Source organism: Oreochromis aureus, linkage group 10 (assembly GCF_013358895.1).
Source record: "Oreochromis aureus strain Israel breed Guangdong linkage group 10, ZZ_aureus, whole genome shotgun sequence".
Classification (NCBI taxonomy): domain Eukaryota; kingdom Metazoa; phylum Chordata; class Actinopteri; order Cichliformes; family Cichlidae; genus Oreochromis; species Oreochromis aureus.
In genome coordinates, this window is record NC_052951.1 from 26,003,831 (window position 1) to 26,021,783 (window position 17,953).

The following is a 17,953-nucleotide window of genomic DNA, read 5'->3' on the forward strand; positions in this document are numbered from 1 at the left end:
CTGCAGGTGGAAGATGACGGGTATCCTTCACTTACGTTTCATCTCCATGTTGAGAGAGTTCCTTTGGCTTTCTGTTTGTCAGACGCATGAGAGCAAAGAGGGCTGCAGCTCTACCTTGCTGTGGATTCTTGCTGAATGCTAATAAAATTAATCACACTTAAGTCTCCCAGAATTAAATGATTGCCCTCAAAATACACTTTTATTGCTCTTTACCTACATGAAAGGTAATGCAATTGGGAGTAAACAAAAAAGAACACGCAGGCTGTGACAGTATCCGGAGAAAAAGTTTGGTGCAATCCCATGGTCCAACAGGGTTGGATCTACCAACATTAAGGTAAGTGACATTCAAAAAAAGCACAGTCCTATGCTCTAGTATCAATTTCTCAAAATTGCTCCCTGTACTCCCCTGGGTCTGAACGCAGCCCAAGAGTTGGAAAAAGGAAGGATACTCATGTTGATGTGAAATATGTTCGGTGCCTCAGGCATGAAGGAACATGTAGAATCAGAGAGGTACAGTTAGTTTTGTTATGTTCAAGTCCTTGAAACATGGAATTCTTGCAAAACACAGACTCTGTTAGGTACCATGTATCCGATGGTCCAACAAACCAGACACGGTGCGTGTGATCCCTTCGATAGCTCAGTTGGTAGAGCGGAGGACTGTAGGTGTATGGGAACAGGAATCCTTAGGTCGCTGGTTCAACTCCGGCTCGGAGGAGATTTTACAATACCTTCTGTCTGTACTGATTGAACCCAGCTAAAAACAAAACTTAATCGCAATGGCGTTTACTACCATTTCATAGTATCGCTATACTCCTTTGAGTGATCAGTTGGAAAAGCAAAGACTTCTCTGTGTGTTGGAAGAAGACATCTTTCCTCCCACTTTACTCTAGTTTTCAGTCAGAAAGTAGGGCCAAGTCCTTAGGTCCAAAAAGACTGATCTACATTAAAGGTCACTGACATTAACCCCCTCCCCTCCTACCCTCATGTATACATTTGAGGGACACTGTAGGTGTATGGGAAATATCAAAACAGCTTCCTGTACTCCCTTTGACTTGATAAAGTGAAGGCTTCAAAGTCAGTAGCTATAGGTGCGCTTACAGTGTAACACACAGCGAACATAAGACATGTTCCAGACAGGTTAGGACAATTTTCAGAGAAAAAGTTTGGTGCAATCCCATGGTCCAACAGGGTTGGATCTACCAACATTAAGGTAAGTGACATTCAAAAAGCACAGTCCTATGCTCTAGTATCAATTTCTCAAAATTGCTCCCTGTACTCCCCTGGGTCTGAACGCAGCCCAAGAGTTGGAAAAAGGAAGGATACTCATGTTGATGTGAAATATGTTCGGTGCCTCAGGCATGAAGGAACATGTAGAATCAGAGAGGTACAGTTAGTTTTGTTATGTTCAAGTCCTTGAAACATGGAATTCTTGCAAAACACAGACTCTGTTAGGTACCATGTATCCGATGGTCCAACAAACCAGACACGGTGCGTGTGATCCCTTCGATAGCTCAGTTGGTAGAGCGGAGGACTGTAGGTGTATGGGAACAGGAATCCTTAGGTCGCTGGTTCAACTCCGGCTCGGAGGAGATTTTACAATACCTTCTGTCTGTACTGATTGAACCCAGCTAAAAACAAAACTTAATCGCAATGGCGTTTACTACCATTTCATAGTATCGCTATACTCCTTTGAGTGATCAGTTGGAAAAGCAAAGACTTCTCTGTGTGTTGGAAGAAGACATCTTTCCTCCCACTTTACTCTAGTTTTCAGTCAGAAAGTAGGGCCAAGTCCTTGGGTCCAAAAAGACTGATCTACATTAAAGGTCACTGACATTAACCCCTCCCCCTCCTACCCTCATGTATACATTTGAGGGACACTGTAGGTGTATGGGAAATATCAAAACAGCTTCCTGTACTCCCTTTGACTTGATAAAGTGAAGGCTTCAAAGTCAGTAGCTATAGGTGCGCTTACAGTGTAACACACAGCGAACATAAGACATGTTCCAGACAGGTTAGGACAATTTTCAGAGAAAAGTTTGGTGCAATCCCATGGTCCAACAGGGTTGGATCTACCAACATTAAGGTAAGTGACATTCAAAAAAAGCACAGTCCTATGCTCTAGTATCAATTTCTCAAAATTGCTCCCTGTACTCCCCTGGGTCTGAACGCAGCCCAAGAGTTGGAAAAAGGAAGGATACTCATGTTGATGTGAAATATGTTCGGTGCCTCAGGCATGAAGGAACATGTAGAATCAGAGAGGTACAGTTAGTTTTGTTATGTTCAAGTCCTTGAAACATGGAATTCTTGCAAAACACAGACTCTGTTAGGTACCATGTATCCGATGGTCCAACAAACCAGACATGGTGCGTGTGATCCCTTCGATAGCTCAGTTGGTAGAGCGGAGGACTGTAGGTGTATGGGAACAGGAATCCTTAGGTCGCTGGTTCAACTCCGGCTGGGAGGAGATTTTACAATACCTTCTGTCTGTACTGATTGAACCCAGCTAAAAACAAAACTTAATCGCAATGGCGTTTACTACCATTTCATAGTATCGCTATACTCCTTTGAGTGATCAGTTGGAAAAGCAAAGACTTCTCTGTGTGTTGGAAGAAGACATCTTTCCTCCCACTTTACTCTAGTTTTCAGTCAGAAAGTAGGGCCAAGTCCTTAGGTCCAAAAAGACTGATCTACATTAAAGGTCACTGACATTAACCCCCTCCCCTCCTACCCTCATGTATACATTTGAGGGACACTGTAGGTGTATGGGAAATATCAAAACAGCTTCCTGTACTCCCTTTGACTTGATAAAGTGAAGGCTTCAAAGTCAGTAGCTATAGGTGCGCTTACAGTGTAACACACAGCGAACATAAGACATGTTCCAGACAGGTTAGGACAATTTTCAGAGAAAAAGTTTGGTGCAATCCCATGGTCCAACAGGGTTGGATCTACCAACATTAAGGTAAGTGACATTCAAAAAAGCACAGTCCTATGCTCTAGTATCAATTTCTCAAAATTGCTCCCTGTACTCCCCTGGGTCTGAACGCAGCCCAAGAGTTGGAAAAAGGAAGGATACTCATGTTGATGTGAAATATGTTCGGTGCCTCAGGCATGAAGGAACATGTAGAATCAGAGAGGTACAGTTAGTTTTGTTATGTTCAAGTCCTTGAAACATGGAATTCTTGCAAAACACAGACTCTGTTAGGTACCATGTATCCGATGGTCCAACAAACCAGACACGGTGCGTGTGATCCCTTCGATAGCTCAGTTGGTAGAGCGGAGGACTGTAGGTGTATGGGAACAGGAATCCTTAGGTCGCTGGTTCAACTCTCGCTCGGAGGAGATTTTACAATACCTTCTGTCTGTACTGATTGAACCCAGCTAAAAACAAAACTTAATCGCAATGGCGTTTACTACCATTTCATAGTATCGCTATACTCCTTTGAGTGATCAGTTGGAAAAGCAAAGACTTCTCTGTGTGTTGGAAGAAGACATCTTTCCTCCCACTTTACTCTAGTTTTCAGTCAGAAAGTAGGGCCAAGTCCTTAGGTCCAAAAAGACTGATCTACATTAAAGGTCACTGACATTAACCCCTCCCCCTCCTACCCTCATGTATACATTTGAGGGACACTGTAGGTGTATGGGAAATATCAAAACAGCTTCCTGTACTCCCTTTGACTTGATAAAGTGAAGGCTTCAAAGTCAGTAGCTATAGGTGCGCTTACAGTGTAACACACAGCGAACATAAGACATGTTCCAGACAGGTTAGGACAATTTTCAGAGAAAAAGTTTGGTGCAATCCCATGGTCCAACAGGGTTGGATCTACCAACATTAAGGTAAGTGACATTCAAAAAAAGCACAGTCCTATGCTCTAGTATCAATTTCTCAAAATTGCTCCCTGTACTCCCCTGGGTCTGAGCGCAGCCCAAGAGTTGGAAAAAGGAAGGATACTCATGTTGATGTGAAATATGTTCGGTGCCTCAGGCATGAAGGAACATGTAGAATCAGAGAGGTACAGTTAGTTTTGTTATGTTCAAGTCCTTGAAACATGGAATTCTTGCAAAACACAGACTCTGTTAGGTACCATGTATCCGATGGTCCAACAAACCAGACACAGTGCGTGTGATCCCTTCGATAGCTCAGTTGGTAGAGCGGAGGACTGTAGGTGTATGGGAACAGGAATCCTTAGGTCGCTGGTTCAACTCCTCGCTCGGAGGAGATTTTACAATACCTTCTGTCTGTACTGATTGAACCCAGCTAAAACAAAACTTAATCGCAATGGCGTTTACTACCATTTCATAGTATCGCTATACTCCTTTGAGTGATCAGTTGGAAAAGCAAAGACTTCTCTGTGTGTTGGAAGAAGACATCTTTCCTCCCACTTTACTCTAGTTTTCAGTCAGAAAGTAGGGCCAAGTCCTTAGGTCCAAAAGACTGATCTACATTAAAGGTCACTGACATTAACCCCCCCCCCTCCTACCCTCATGTATACATTTGAGGGACACTGTAGGTGTATGGGAAATATCAAAACAGCTTCCTGTACTCCCTTTGACTTGATAAAGTGAAGGCTTCAAAGTCAGTAGCTATAGGTGCGCTTACAGTGTAACACACAGCGAACATAAGACATGTTCCAGACAGGTTAGGACAATTTTCAGAGAAAAAGTTTGGTGCAATCCCATGGTCCAACAGGGTTGGATCTACCAACATTAAGGTAAGTGACATTCAAAAAAAAAAGCACAGTCCTATGCTCTAGTATCAATTTCTCAAAATTGCTCCCTGTACTCCCCTGGGTCTGAACGCAGCCCAAGAGTTGGAAAAAGGAAGGATACTCATGTTGATGTGAAATATGTTCGGTGCCTCAGGCATGAAGGAACATGTAGAATCAGAGAGGTACAGTTAGTTTTGTTATGTTCAAGTCCTTGAAACATGGAATTCTTGCAAAACACAGACTCTGTTAGGTACCATGTATCCGATGGTCCAACAAACCAGACACGGTGCGTGTGATCCTTCGATAGCTCAGTTGGTAGAGCGGAGGACTGTAGGTGTATGGGAACAGGAATCCTTAGGTCGCTGGTTCAACTCCGGCTCGGAGGAGATTTTACAATACCTTCTGTCTGTACTGATTGAACCCAGCTAAAAACAAAACTTAATCGCAATGGCGTTTACTACCATTTCATAGTATCGCTATACTCCTTTGAGTGATCAGTTGGAAAAGCAAAGACTTCTCTGTGTGTTGGAAGAAGACATCTTTCCTCCCACTTTACTCTAGTTTTCAGTCAGAAAGTAGGGCCAAGTCCTTAGGTCCAAAAAGACTGATCTACATTAAAGGTCACTGACATTAACCCCTCCCCCCTCCTACCCTCATGTATACATTTGAGGGACACTGTAGGTGTATGGGAAATATCAAAACAGCTTCCTGTACTCCCTTTGACTTGATAAAGTGAAGGCTTCAAAGTCAGTAGCTATAGGTGCGCTTACAGTGTAACACACAGCGAACATAAGACATGTTCCAGACAGGTTAGGACAATTTTCAGAGAAAAGTTTTGGTGCAATCCCATGGTCCAACAGGGTTGGATCTACCAACATTAAGGTAAGTGACATTCAAAAAAAGCACAGTCCTATGCTCTAGTATCAATTTCTCAAAATTGCTCCCTGTACTCCCCTGGGTCTGAACGCAGCCCAAGAGTTGGAAAAAGGAAGGATACTCATGTTGATGTGAAATATGTTCGGTGCCTCAGGCATGAAGGAACATGTAGAATCAGAGAGGTACAGTTAGTTTTGTTATGTTCAAGTCCTTGAAACATGGAATTCTTGCAAAACACAGACTCTGTTAGGTACCATGTATCCGATGGTCCAACAAACCAGACACGGTGCGTGTGATCCCTTCGATAGCTCAGTTGGTAGAGCGGAGGACTGTAGGTGTATGGGAACAGGAATCCTTAGGTCGCTGGTTCAACTCCGGCTCGGAGGAGATTTTACAATACCTTCTGTCTGTACTGATTGAACCCAGCTAAAAACAAAACTTAATCGCAATGGCGTTTACTACCATTTCATAGTATCGCTATACTCCTTTGAGTGATCAGTTGGAAAAGCAAAGACTTCTCTGTGTGTTGGAAGAAGACATCTTTCCTCCCACTTTACTCTAGTTTTCAGTCAGAAAGTAGGGCCAAGTCCTTAGGTCCAAAAGACTGATCTACATTAAAGGTCACTGACATTAACCCCCCCCCCCTCCTACCCTCATGTATACATTTGAGGGACACTGTAGGTGTATGGGAAATATCAAAACAGCTTCCTGTACTCCCTTTGACTTGATAAAGTGAAGGCTTCAAAGTCAGTAGCTATAGGTGCGCTTACAGTGTAACACACAGCGAACATAAGACATGTTCCAGACAGGTTAGGACAATTTTCAGAGAAAAAGTTTGGTGCAATCCCATGGTCCAACAGGGTTGGATCTACCAACATTAAGGTAAGTGACATTCAAAAAAAGCACAGTCCTATGCTCTAGTATCAATTTCTCAAAATTGCTCCCTGTACTCCCCTGGGTCTGAACGCAGCCCAAGAGTTGGAAAAAGGAAGGATACTCATGTTGATGTGAAATATGTTCGGTGCCTCAGGCATGAAGGAACATGTAGAATCAGAGAGGTACAGTTAGTTTTGTTATGTTCAAGTCCTTGAAACATGGAATTCTTGCAAAACACAGACTCTGTTAGGTACCATGTATCCGATGGTCCAACAAACCAGACACGGTGCGTGTGATCCCTCGATAGCTCAGTTGGTAGAGCGGAGGACTGTAGGTGTATGGGAACAGGAATCCTTAGGTCGCTGGTTCAACTCCGGCTCGGAGGAGATTTTACAATACCTCCTGTCTGTACTGATTGAACCCAGCTAAAAACAAAACTTAATCGCAATGGCGTTTACTACCATTTCATAGTATCGCTATACTCCTTTGAGTGATCAGTTGGAAAAGCAAAGACTTCTCTGTGTGTTGGAAGAAGACATGTTTCCTCCCACTTTACTCTAGTTTTCAGTCAGAAAGTAGGGCCAAGTCCTTAGGTCCAAAAAGACTGATCTACATTAAAGGTCACTGACATTAACCCCTCCCCCTCCTACCCTCATGTATACATTTGAGGGACACTGTAGGTGTATGGGAAATATCAAAACAGCTTCCTGTACTCCTTTGACTTGATAAAGTGAAGGCTTCAAAGTCAGTAGCTATAGGTGCGCTTACAGTGTAACACACAGCGAACATAAGACATGTTCCAGACAGGTTAGGACAATTTTCAGAGAAAAAGTTTGGTGCAATCCCATGGTCCAACAGGGTTGGATCTACCAACATTAAGGTAAGTGACATTCAAAAAAGCACAGTCCTATGCTCTAGTATCAATTTCTCAAAATTGCTCCCTGTACTCCCCTGGGTCTGAACGCAGCCCAAGAGTTGGAAAAAGGAAGGATACTCATGTTGATGTGAAATATGTTCGGTGCCTCAGGCATGAAGGAACATGTAGAATCAGAGAGGTACAGTTAGTTTTGTTATGTTCAAGTCCTTGAAACATGGAATTCTTGCAAAACACAGACTCTGTTAGGTACCATGTATCCGATGGTCCAACAAACCAGACACGGTGCGTGTGATCCCTTCGATAGCTCAGTTGGTAGAGCGGAGGACTGTAGGTGTATGGGAACAGGAATCCTTAGGTCGCTGGTTCAACTCCCGCTCGGAGGAGATTTTACAATACCTTCTGTCTGTACTGATTGAACCCAGCTAAAAACAAAACTTAATCGCAATGGCGTTTACTACCATTTCATAGTATCGCTATACTCCTTTGAGTGATCAGTTGGAAAAGCAAAGACTTCTCTGTGTGTTGGAAGAAGACATCTTTCCTCCCACTTTACTCTAGTTTTCAGTCAGAAAGTAGGGCCAAGTCCTTGGGTCCAAAAAGACTGATCTACATTAAAGGTCACTGACATTAAAAAAAAACCCTCCTACCCTCATGTATACATTTGAGGGACACTGTAGGTGTATGGGAAATATCAAAACAGCTTCCTGTACTCCCTTTGACTTGATAAAGTGAAGGCTTCAAAGTCAGTAGCTATAGGTGCGCTTACAGTGTAACACACAGCGAACATAAGACATGTTCCAGACAGGTTAGGACAATTTTCAGAGAAAAAGTTTGGTGCAATCCCATGGTCCAACAGGGTTGGATCTACCAACATTAAGGTAAGTGACATTCAAAAAAGCACAGTCCTATGCTCTAGTATCAATTTCTCAAAATTGCTCCCTGTACTCCCCTGGGTCTGAACGCAGCCCAAGAGTTGGAAAAAGGAAGGATACTCATGTTGATGTGAAATATGTTCGGTGCCTCAGGCATGAAGGAACATGTAGAATCAGAGAGGTACAGTTAGTTTTGTTATGTTCAAGTCCTTGAAACATGGAATTCTTGCAAAACACAGACTCTGTTAGGTACCATGTATCCGATGGTCCAACAAACCAGACACGGTGCGTGTGATCCCTCGATAGCTCAGTTGGTAGAGCGGAGGACTGTAGGTGTATGGGAACAGGAATCCTTAGGTCGCTGGTTCAACTCCGGCTCGGAGGAGATTTTACAATACCTTCTGTCTGTACTGATTGAACCCAGCTAAAAACAAAACTTAATCGCAATGGCGTTTACTACCATTTCATAGTATCGCTATACTCCTTTGAGTGATCAGTTGGAAAAGCAAAGACTTCTCTGTGTGTTGGAAGAAGACATCTTTCCTCCCACTTTACTCTAGTTTTCAGTCAGAAAGTAGGGCCAAGTCCTTAGGTCCAAAAGACTGATCTACATTAAAGGTCACTGACATTAACCCCTCCCCCTCCTACCCTCATGTATACATTTGAGGGACACTGTAGGTGTATGGGAAATATCAAAACAGCTTCCTGTACTCCCTTTGACTTGATAAAGTGAAGGCTTCAAAGTCAGTAGCTATAGGTGCGCTTACAGTGTAACACACAGCGAACATAAGACATGTTCCAGACAGGTTAGGACAATTTTCAGAGAAAAAGTTTGGTGCAATCCCATGGTCCAACAGGGTTGGATCTACCAACATTAAGGTAAGTGACATTCAAAAAAAGCACAGTCCTATGCTCTAGTATCAATTTCTCAAAATTGCTCCCTGTACTCCCCTGGGTCTGAACGCAGCCCAAGAGTTGGAAAAAGGAAGGATACTCATGTTGATGTGAAATATGTTCGGTGCCTCAGGCATGAAGGAACATGTAGAATCAGAGAGGTACAGTTAGTTTTGTTATGTTCAAGTCCTTGAAACATGGAATTCTTGCAAAACACAGACTCTGTTAGGTACCATGTATCCGATGGTCCAACAAACCAGACACGGTGCGTGTGATCCTTCGATAGCTCAGTTGGTAGAGCGGAGGACTGTAGGTGTATGGGAACAGGAATCCTTAGGTCGCTGGTTCAACTCCGCTCGGAGGAGATTTTACAATACCTTCTGTCTGTACTGATTGAACCCAGCTAAAAACAAAACTTAATCGCAATGGCGTTTACTACCATTTCATAGTATCGCTATACTCCTTTGAGTGATCAGTTGGAAAAGCAAAGACTTCTCTGTGTGTTGGAAGAAGACATCTTTCCTCCCACTTTACTCTAGTTTTCAGTCAGAAAGTAGGGCCAAGTCCTTAGGTCCAAAAAGACTGATCTACATTAAAGGTCACTGACATTAAAAAAAAACCCTCCTACCCTCATGTATACATTTGAGGGACACTGTAGGTGTATGGGAAATATCAAAACAGCTTCCTGTACTCCCTTTGACTTGATAAAGTGAAGGCTTCAAAGTCAGTAGCTATAGGTGCGCTTACAGTGTAACACACAGCGAACATAAGACATGTTCCAGACAGGTTAGGACAATTTTCAGAGAAAAAGTTTGGTGCAATCCCATGGTCCAACAGGGTTGGATCTACCAACATTAAGGTAAGTGACATTCAAAAAAAGCACAGTCCTATGCTCTAGTATCAATTTCTCAAAATTGCTCCCTGTACTCCCCTGGGTCTGAACGCAGCCCAAGAGTTGGAAAAAGGAAGGATACTCATGTTGATGTGAAATATGTTCGGTGCCTCAGGCATGAAGGAACATGTAGAATCAGAGAGGTACAGTTAGTTTTGTTATGTTCAAGTCCTTGAAACATGGAATTCTTGCAAAACACAGACTCTGTTAGGTACCATGTATCCGATGGTCCAACAAACCAGACACGGTGCGTGTGATCCCTTCGATAGCTCAGTTGGTAGAGCGGAGGACTGTAGGTGTATGGGAACAGGAATCCTTAGGTCGCTGGTTCAACTCCGGCTCGGAGGAGATTTTACAATACCTTCTGTCTGTACTGATTGAACCCAGCTAAAAACAAAACTTAATAGCAATGGCGTTTACTACCATTTCATAGTATCGCTATACTCCTTTGAGTGATCAGTTGGAAAAGCAAAGACTTCTCTGTGTGTTGGAAGAAGACATCTTTCCTCCCACTTTACTCTAGTTTTCAGTCAGAAAGTAGGGCCAAGTCCTTAGGTCCAAAAAGACTGATCTACATTAAAGGTCACTGACATTAACCCCCTCCCCCCCTCCTACCCTCATGTATACATTTGAGGGACACTGTAGGTGTATGGGAAATATCAAAACAGCTTCCTGTACTCCCTTTGACTTGATAAAGTGAAGGCTTCAAAGTCAGTAGCTATAGGTGCGCTTACAGTGTAACACACAGCGAACATAAGACATGTTCCAGACAGGTTAGGACAATTTTCAGAGAAAAAGTTTGGTGCAATCCCATGGTCCAACAGGGTTGGATCTACCAACATTAAGGTAAGTGACATTCAAAAAAAGCACAGTCCTATGCTCTAGTATCAATTTCTCAAAATTGCTCCCTGTACTCCCCTGGGTCTGAACGCAGCCCAAGAGTTGGAAAAAGGAAGGATACTCATGTTGATGTGAAATATGTTCGGTGCCTCAGGCATGAAGGAACATGTAGAATCAGAGAGGTACAGTTAGTTTTGTTATGTTCAAGTCCTTGAAACATGGAATTCTTGCAAAACACAGACTCTGTTAGGTACCATGTATCCGATGGTCCAACAAACCAGACACGGTGCGTGTGATCCCTTCGATAGCTCAGTTGGTAGAGCGGAGAACTGTAGGTGTATGGGAACAGGAATCCTTAGGTCGCTGGTTCAACTCCGGCTCGGAGGAGATTTTACAATACCTTCTGTCTGTACTGATTGAACCCAGCTAAAACCAAAACTTAATCGCAATGGCGTGTACTACCATTTCATAGTATCGCTATACTCCTTTGAGTGATCAGTTGGAAAAGCAAAGACTTCTCTGTGTGTTGGAAGAAGACATGTTTCCTCCCACTTTACTCTAGTTTTCAGTCAGAAAGTAGGGCCAAGTCCTTGGGTCCAAAAGACTGATCTACATTAAAGGTCACTGACATTAAAAAAACCCTCCTACCCTCATGTATACATTTGAGGGATACTGTAGGTGTATGGGAAATATCAAAACAGCTTCCTGTACTCCCTTTGACTTGATAAAGTGAAGGCTTCAAAGTCAGTAGCTATAGGTGCGCTTACAGTGTAACACACAGCGAACATAAGACATGTTCCAGACAGGTTAGGACAATTTTCAGAGAAAAAGTTTGGTGCAATCCCATGGTCCAACAGGGTTGGATCTACCAACATTAAGGTAAGTGACATTCAAAAAAAGCACAGTCCTATGCTCTAGTATCAATTTCTCAAAATTGCTCCCTGTACTCCCCTGGGTCTGAACGCAGCCCAAGAGTTGGAAAAAGGAAGGATACTCATGTTGATGTGAAATATGTTCGGTGCCTCAGGCATGAAGGAACATGTAGAATCAGAGAGGTACAGTTAGTTTTGTTATGTTCAAGTCCTTGAAACATGGAATTCTTGCAAAACACAGACTCTGTTAGGTACCATGTATCCGATGGTCCAACAAACCAGACACGGTGCGTGTGATCCTTCGATAGCTCAGTTGGTAGAGCGGAGACTGTAGGTGTATGGGAACAGGAATCCTTAGGTCGCTGGTTCAACTCCGGCTCGGAGGAGATTTTACAATACCTTCTGTCTGTACTGATTGAACCCAGCTAAAAACAAAACTTAATCGCAATGGCGTGTACTACCATTTCATAGTATCGCTATACTCCTTTGAGTGATCAGTTGGAAAAGCAAAGACTTCTCTGTGTGTTGGAAGAAGACATGTTTCCTCCCACTTTACTCTAGTTTTCAGTCAGAAAGTAGGGCCAAGTCCTTAGGTCCAAAAAGACTGATCTACATTAAAGGTCACTGACATTACCCCCCTACCCTCATGTATACATTTGAGGGACACTGTAGGTGTATGGGAAATATCAAAACAGCTTCCTGTACTCCCTTTGACTTGATAAAGTGAAGGCTTCAAAGTCAGTAGCTATAGGTGCGCTTACAGTGTAACACACAGCGAACATAAGACATGTTCCAGACAGGTTAGGACAATTTTCAGAGAAAAAGTTTGGTGCAATCCCATGGTCCAACAGGGTTGGATCTACCAACATTAAGGTAAGTGACATTCAAAAAAGCACAGTCCTATGCTCTAGTATCAATTTCTCAAAATTGCTCCCTGTACTCCCCTGGGTCTGAACGCAGCCCAAGAGTTGGAAAAAGGAAGGATACTCATGTTGATGTGAAATATGTTCGGTGCCTCAGGCATGAAGGAACATGTAGAATCAGAGAGGTACAGTTAGTTTTGTTATGTTCAAGTCCTTGAAACATGGAATTCTTGCAAAACACAGACTCTGTTAGGTACCATGTATCCGATGGTCCAACAAACCAGACACGGTGCGTGTGATCCCTTCGATAGCTCAGTTGGTAGAGCGGAGGACTGTAGGTGTATGGGAACAGGAATCCTTAGGTCGCTGGTTCAACTCCGGCTCGGAGGAGATTTTACAATACCTTCTGTCTGTACTGATTGAACCCAGCTAAAAACAAAACTTAATCGCAATGGCGTTTACTACCATTTCATAGTATCGCTATACTCCTTTGAGTGATCAGTTGGAAAAGCAAAGACTTCTCTGTGTGTTGGAAGAAGACATCTTTCCTCCCACTTTACTCTAGTTTTCAGTCAGAAAGTAGGGCCAAGTCCTTAGGTCCAAAAAGACTGATCTACATTAAAGGTCACTGACATTACCCCCCCCTACCCTCATGTATACATTTGAGGGACACTGTAGGTGTATGGGAAATATCAAAACAGCTTCCTGTACTCCCTTTGACTTGATAAAGTGAAGGCTTCAAAGTCAGTAGCTATAGGTGCGCTTACAGTGTAACACACAGCGAACATAAGACATGTTCCAGACAGGTTAGGACAATTTTCAGAGAAAAAGTTTGGTGCAATCCCATGGTCCAACAGGGTTGGATCTACCAACATTAAGGTAAGTGACATTCAAAAAAGCACAGTCCTATGCTCTAGTATCAATTTCTCAAAATTGCTCCCTGTACTCCCCTGGGTCTGAACGCAGCCCAAGAGTTGGAAAAAGGAAGGATACTCATGTTGATGTGAAATATGTTCGGTGCCTCAGGCATGAAGGAACATGTAGAATCAGAGAGGTACAGTTAGTTTTGTTATGTTCAAGTCCTTGAAACATGGAATTCTTGCAAAACACAGACTCTGTTAGGTACCATGTATCCGATGGTCCAACAAACCAGACACGGTGCGTGTGATCCCTTCGATAGCTCAGTTGGTAGAGCGGAGGACTGTAGGTGTATGGGAACAGGAATCCTTAGGTCGCTGGTTCAACTCCGGCTCGGAGGAGATTTTACAATACCTTCTGTCTGTACTGATTGAACCCAGCTAAAAACAAAACTTAATCGCAATGGCGTTTACTACCATTTCATAGTATTGCTATACTCCTTTGAGTGATCAGTTGGAAAAGCAAAGACTTCTCTGTGTGTTGGAAGAAGACATGTTTCCTCCCACTTTACTCTAGTTTTCAGTCAGAAAGTAGGGCCAAGTCCTTGGGTCCAAAAGACTGATCTACATTAAAGGTCACTGACATTAAAAAAAAACCCTCCTACCCTCATGTATACATTTGAGGGACACTGTAGGTGTATGGGAAATATCAAAACAGCTTCCTGTACTCCCTTTGACTTGATAAAGTGAAGGCTTCAAAGTCAGTAGCTATAGGTGCGCTTACAGTGTAACACACAGCGAACATAAGACATGTTCCAGACAGGTTAGGACAATTTTCAGAGAAAAGTTTGGTGCAATCCCATGGTCCAACAGGGTTGGATCTACCAACATTAAGGTAAGTGACATTCAAAAAAAAGCACAGTCCTATGCTCTAGTATCAATTTCTCAAAATTGCTCCCTGTACTCCCCTGGGTCTGAACGCAGCCCAAGAGTTGGAAAAAGGAAGGATACTCATGTTGATGTGAAATATGTTCGGTGCCTCAGGCATGAAGGAACATGTAGAATCAGAGAGGTACAGTTAGTTTTGTTATGTTCAAGTCCTTGAAACATGGAATTCTTGCAAAACACAGACTCTGTTAGGTACCATGTATCCGATGGTCCAACAAACCAGACACGGTGCGTGTGATCCCTTCGATAGCTCAGTTGGTAGAGCGGAGGACTGTAGGTGTATGGGAACAGGAATCCTTAGGTCGCTGGTTCAACTCCGGCTCGGAGGAGATTTTACAATACCTTCTGTCTGTACTGATTGAACCCAGCTAAAAACAAAACTTAATCGCAATGGCGTTTACTACCATTTCATAGTATCGCTATACTCCTTTGAGTGATCAGTTGGAAAAGCAAAGACTTCTCTGTGTGTTGGAAGAAGACATCTTTCCTCCCACTTTACTCTAGTTTTCAGTCAGAAAGTAGGGCCAAGTCCTTAGGTCCAAAAAGACTGATCTACATTAAAGGTCACTGACATTAACCCCCTCCCCTCCTACCCTCATGTATACATTTGAGGGACACTGTAGGTGTATGGGAAATATCAAAACAGCTTCCTGTACTCCCTTTGACTTGATAAAGTGAAGGCTTCAAAGTCAGTAGCTATAGGTGCGCTTACAGTGTAACACACAGCGAACATAAGACATGTTCCAGACAGGTTAGGACAATTTTCAGAGAAAAGTTTGGTGCAATCCCATGGTCCAACAGGGTTGGATCTACCAACATTAAGGTAAGTGACATTCAAAAAAGCACAGTCCTATGCTCTAGTATCAATTTCTCAAAATTGCTCCCTGTACTCCCCTGGGTCTGAACGCAGCCCAAGAGTTGGAAAAAGGAAGGATACTCATGTTGATGTGAAATATGTTCGGTGCCTCAGGCATGAAGGAACATGTAGAATCAGAGAGGTACAGTTAGTTTTGTTATGTTCAAGTCCTTGAAACATGGAATTCTTGCAAAACACAGACTCTGTTAGGTACCATGTATCCGATGGTCCAACAAACCAGACACGGTGCGTGTGATCCCTTCGATAGCTCAGTTGGTAGAGCGGAGGACTGTAGGTGTATGGGAACAGGAATCCTTAGGTCGCTGGTTCAACTCCGGCTCGGAGGAGATTTTACAATACCTTCTGTCTGTACTGATTGAACCCAGCTAAAAACAAAACTTAATCGCAATGGCGTTTACTACCATTTCATAGTATCGCTATACTCCTTTGAGTGATCAGTTGGAAAAGCAAAGACTTCTCTGTGTGTTGGAAGAAGACATGTTTCCTCCCACTTTACTCTAGTTTTCAGTCAGAAAGTAGGGCCAAGTCCTTAGGTCCAAAAAGACTGATCTACATTAAAGGTCACTGACATTAACCCCTCCCCTCCTACCCTCATGTATACATTTGAGGGACACTGTAGGTGTATGGGAAATATCAAAACAGCTTCCTGTACTCCCTTTGACTTGATAAAGTGAAGGCTTCAAAGTCAGTAGCTATAGGTGCGCTTACAGTGTAACACACAGCGAACATAAGACATGTTCCAGACAGGTTAGGACAATTTTCAGAGAAAAGTTTGGTGCAATCCCATGGTCCAACAGGGTTGGATCTACCAACATTAAGGTAAGTGACATTCAAAAAGCACAGTCCTATGCTCTAGTATCAATTTCTCAAAATTGCTCCCTGTACTCCCCTGGGTCTGAACGCAGCCCAAGAGTTGGAAAAAGGAAGGATACTCATGTTGATGTGAAATATGTTCGGTGCCTCAGGCATGAAGGAACATGTAGAATCAGAGAGGTACAGTTAGTTTTGTTATGTTCAAGTCCTTGAAACATGGAATTCTTGCAAAACACAGACTCTGTTAGGTACCATGTATCCGATGGTCCAACAAACCAGACACGGTGCGTGTGATCCCTTCGATAGCTCAGTTGGTAGAGCGGAGGACTGTAGGTGTATGGGAACAGGAATCCTTAGGTCGCTGGTTCAACTCCGGCTCGGAGGAGATTTTACAATACCTTCTGTCTGTACTGATTGAACCCAGCTAAAAACAAAACTTAATCGCAATGGCGTTTACTACCATTTCATAGTATTGCTATACTCCTTTGAGTGATCAGTTGGAAAAGCAAAGACTTCTCTGTGTGTTGGAAGAAGACATGTTTCCTCCCACTTTACTCTAGTTTTCAGTCAGAAAGTAGGGCCAAGTCCTTAGGTCCAAAAAGACTGATCTACATTAAAGGTCACTGACATTAAAAAACCCCCCTCATGTATACATTTGAGGGACACTGTAGGTGTATGGGAAATATCAAAACAGCTTCCTGTACTCCCTTTGACTTGATAAAGTGAAGGCTTCAAAGTCAGTAGCTATAGGTGCGCTTACAGTGTAACACACAGCGAACATAAGACATGTTCCAGACAGGTTAGGACAATTTTCAGAGAAAAAGTTTGGTGCAATCCCATGGTCCAACAGGGTTGGATCTACCAACATTAAGGTAAGTGACATTCAAAAAAAGCACAGTCCTATGCTCTAGTATCAATTTCTCAAAATTGCTCCCTGTACTCCCCTGGGTCTGAACGCAGCCCAAGAGTTGGAAAAAGGAAGGATACTCATGTTGATGTGAAATATGTTCGGTGCCTCAGGCATGAAGGAACATGTAGAATCAGAGAGGTACAGTTAGTTTTGTTATGTTCAAGTCCTTGAAACATGGAATTCTTGCAAAACACAGACTCTGTTAGGTACCATGTATCCGATGGTCCAACAAACCAGACACGGTGCGTGTGATCCCTTCGATAGCTCAGTTGGTAGAGCGGAGGACTGTAGGTGTATGGGAACAGGAATCCTTAGGTCGCTGGTTCAACTCCGCTCGGAGGAGATTTTACAATACCTTCTGTCTGTACTGATTGAACCCAGCTAAAAACAAAACTTAATCGCAATGGCGTTTACTACCATTTCATAGTATCGCTATACTCCTTTGAGTGATCAGTTGGAAAAGCAAAGACTTCTCTGTGTGTTGGAAGAAGACATCTTTCCTCCCACTTTACTCTAGTTTTCAGTCAGAAAGTAGGGCCAAGTCCTTAGGTCCAAAAAGACTGATCTACATTAAAGGTCACTGACATTAACCCCCTCCCCCCCTCCTACCCTCATGTATACATTTGAGGGACACTGTAGGTGTATGGGAAATATCAAAACAGCTTCCTGTACTCCCTTTGACTTGATAAAGTGAAGGCTTCAAAGTCAGTAGCTATAGGTGCGCTTACAGTGTAACACACAGCGAACATAAGACATGTTCCAGACAGGTTAGGACAATTTTCAGAGAAAAAAGTTTGGTGCAATCCCATGGTCCAACAGGGTTGGATCTACCAACATTAAGGTAAGTGACATTCAAAAAAGCACAGTCCTATGCTCTAGTATCAATTTCTCAAAATTGCTCCCTGTACTCCCCTGGGTCTGAACGCAGCCCAAGAGTTGGAAAAAGGAAGGATACTCATGTTGATGTGAAATATGTTCGG

General features: G+C 43.0%; 16 non-coding genes across 16 annotated transcripts; all 16 read left to right on the forward strand.

Moving 5' to 3' along the window:
* The first annotated feature begins 626 nt into the window (after positions 1 to 626).
* Positions 627 to 715, forward strand: trnay-gua. Its single transcript is given in 2 exon segments — positions 627 to 663; positions 680 to 715. It is a non-coding gene; the product is annotated as a tRNA-Tyr (tRNA).
* A 785-nt stretch (positions 716 to 1,500) lies between these two features.
* trnay-gua lies at positions 1,501 to 1,589 on the forward strand. The gene is given in 2 exon segments: positions 1,501 to 1,537; positions 1,554 to 1,589. It is a non-coding gene; the product is annotated as a tRNA-Tyr (tRNA).
* A 786-nt stretch (positions 1,590 to 2,375) lies between these two features.
* trnay-gua lies at positions 2,376 to 2,464 on the forward strand. Its single transcript is given in 2 exon segments — positions 2,376 to 2,412; positions 2,429 to 2,464. It is a non-coding gene; the product is annotated as a tRNA-Tyr (tRNA).
* A 786-nt stretch (positions 2,465 to 3,250) lies between these two features.
* Positions 3,251 to 3,339, forward strand: trnay-gua. Its single transcript is given in 2 exon segments — positions 3,251 to 3,287; positions 3,304 to 3,339. It is a non-coding gene; the product is annotated as a tRNA-Tyr (tRNA).
* Positions 3,340 to 5,003: 1,664 nt separating this feature from the next.
* trnay-gua lies at positions 5,004 to 5,092 on the forward strand. The gene is given in 2 exon segments: positions 5,004 to 5,040; positions 5,057 to 5,092. It is a non-coding gene; the product is annotated as a tRNA-Tyr (tRNA).
* A 788-nt stretch (positions 5,093 to 5,880) lies between these two features.
* trnay-gua lies at positions 5,881 to 5,969 on the forward strand. The gene is given in 2 exon segments: positions 5,881 to 5,917; positions 5,934 to 5,969. It is a non-coding gene; the product is annotated as a tRNA-Tyr (tRNA).
* Positions 5,970 to 6,755: 786 nt separating this feature from the next.
* On the forward strand, positions 6,756 to 6,844 carry trnay-gua. The gene is given in 2 exon segments: positions 6,756 to 6,792; positions 6,809 to 6,844. It is a non-coding gene; the product is annotated as a tRNA-Tyr (tRNA).
* A 785-nt stretch (positions 6,845 to 7,629) lies between these two features.
* trnay-gua lies at positions 7,630 to 7,718 on the forward strand. Its single transcript is given in 2 exon segments — positions 7,630 to 7,666; positions 7,683 to 7,718. It is a non-coding gene; the product is annotated as a tRNA-Tyr (tRNA).
* Positions 7,719 to 8,503: 785 nt separating this feature from the next.
* On the forward strand, positions 8,504 to 8,592 carry trnay-gua. The gene is given in 2 exon segments: positions 8,504 to 8,540; positions 8,557 to 8,592. It is a non-coding gene; the product is annotated as a tRNA-Tyr (tRNA).
* A 1,660-nt stretch (positions 8,593 to 10,252) lies between these two features.
* trnay-gua lies at positions 10,253 to 10,341 on the forward strand. The gene is given in 2 exon segments: positions 10,253 to 10,289; positions 10,306 to 10,341. It is a non-coding gene; the product is annotated as a tRNA-Tyr (tRNA).
* Positions 10,342 to 11,131: 790 nt separating this feature from the next.
* On the forward strand, positions 11,132 to 11,220 carry trnay-gua. The gene is given in 2 exon segments: positions 11,132 to 11,168; positions 11,185 to 11,220. It is a non-coding gene; the product is annotated as a tRNA-Tyr (tRNA).
* A 1,649-nt stretch (positions 11,221 to 12,869) lies between these two features.
* Positions 12,870 to 12,958, forward strand: trnay-gua. The gene is given in 2 exon segments: positions 12,870 to 12,906; positions 12,923 to 12,958. It is a non-coding gene; the product is annotated as a tRNA-Tyr (tRNA).
* Positions 12,959 to 13,738: 780 nt separating this feature from the next.
* Positions 13,739 to 13,827, forward strand: trnay-gua. The gene is given in 2 exon segments: positions 13,739 to 13,775; positions 13,792 to 13,827. It is a non-coding gene; the product is annotated as a tRNA-Tyr (tRNA).
* A 786-nt stretch (positions 13,828 to 14,613) lies between these two features.
* On the forward strand, positions 14,614 to 14,702 carry trnay-gua. The gene is given in 2 exon segments: positions 14,614 to 14,650; positions 14,667 to 14,702. It is a non-coding gene; the product is annotated as a tRNA-Tyr (tRNA).
* A 785-nt stretch (positions 14,703 to 15,487) lies between these two features.
* trnay-gua lies at positions 15,488 to 15,576 on the forward strand. The gene is given in 2 exon segments: positions 15,488 to 15,524; positions 15,541 to 15,576. It is a non-coding gene; the product is annotated as a tRNA-Tyr (tRNA).
* Positions 15,577 to 16,359: 783 nt separating this feature from the next.
* Positions 16,360 to 16,448, forward strand: trnay-gua. The gene is given in 2 exon segments: positions 16,360 to 16,396; positions 16,413 to 16,448. It is a non-coding gene; the product is annotated as a tRNA-Tyr (tRNA).
* The last annotated feature ends 1,505 nt before the right edge of the window (positions 16,449 to 17,953 follow it).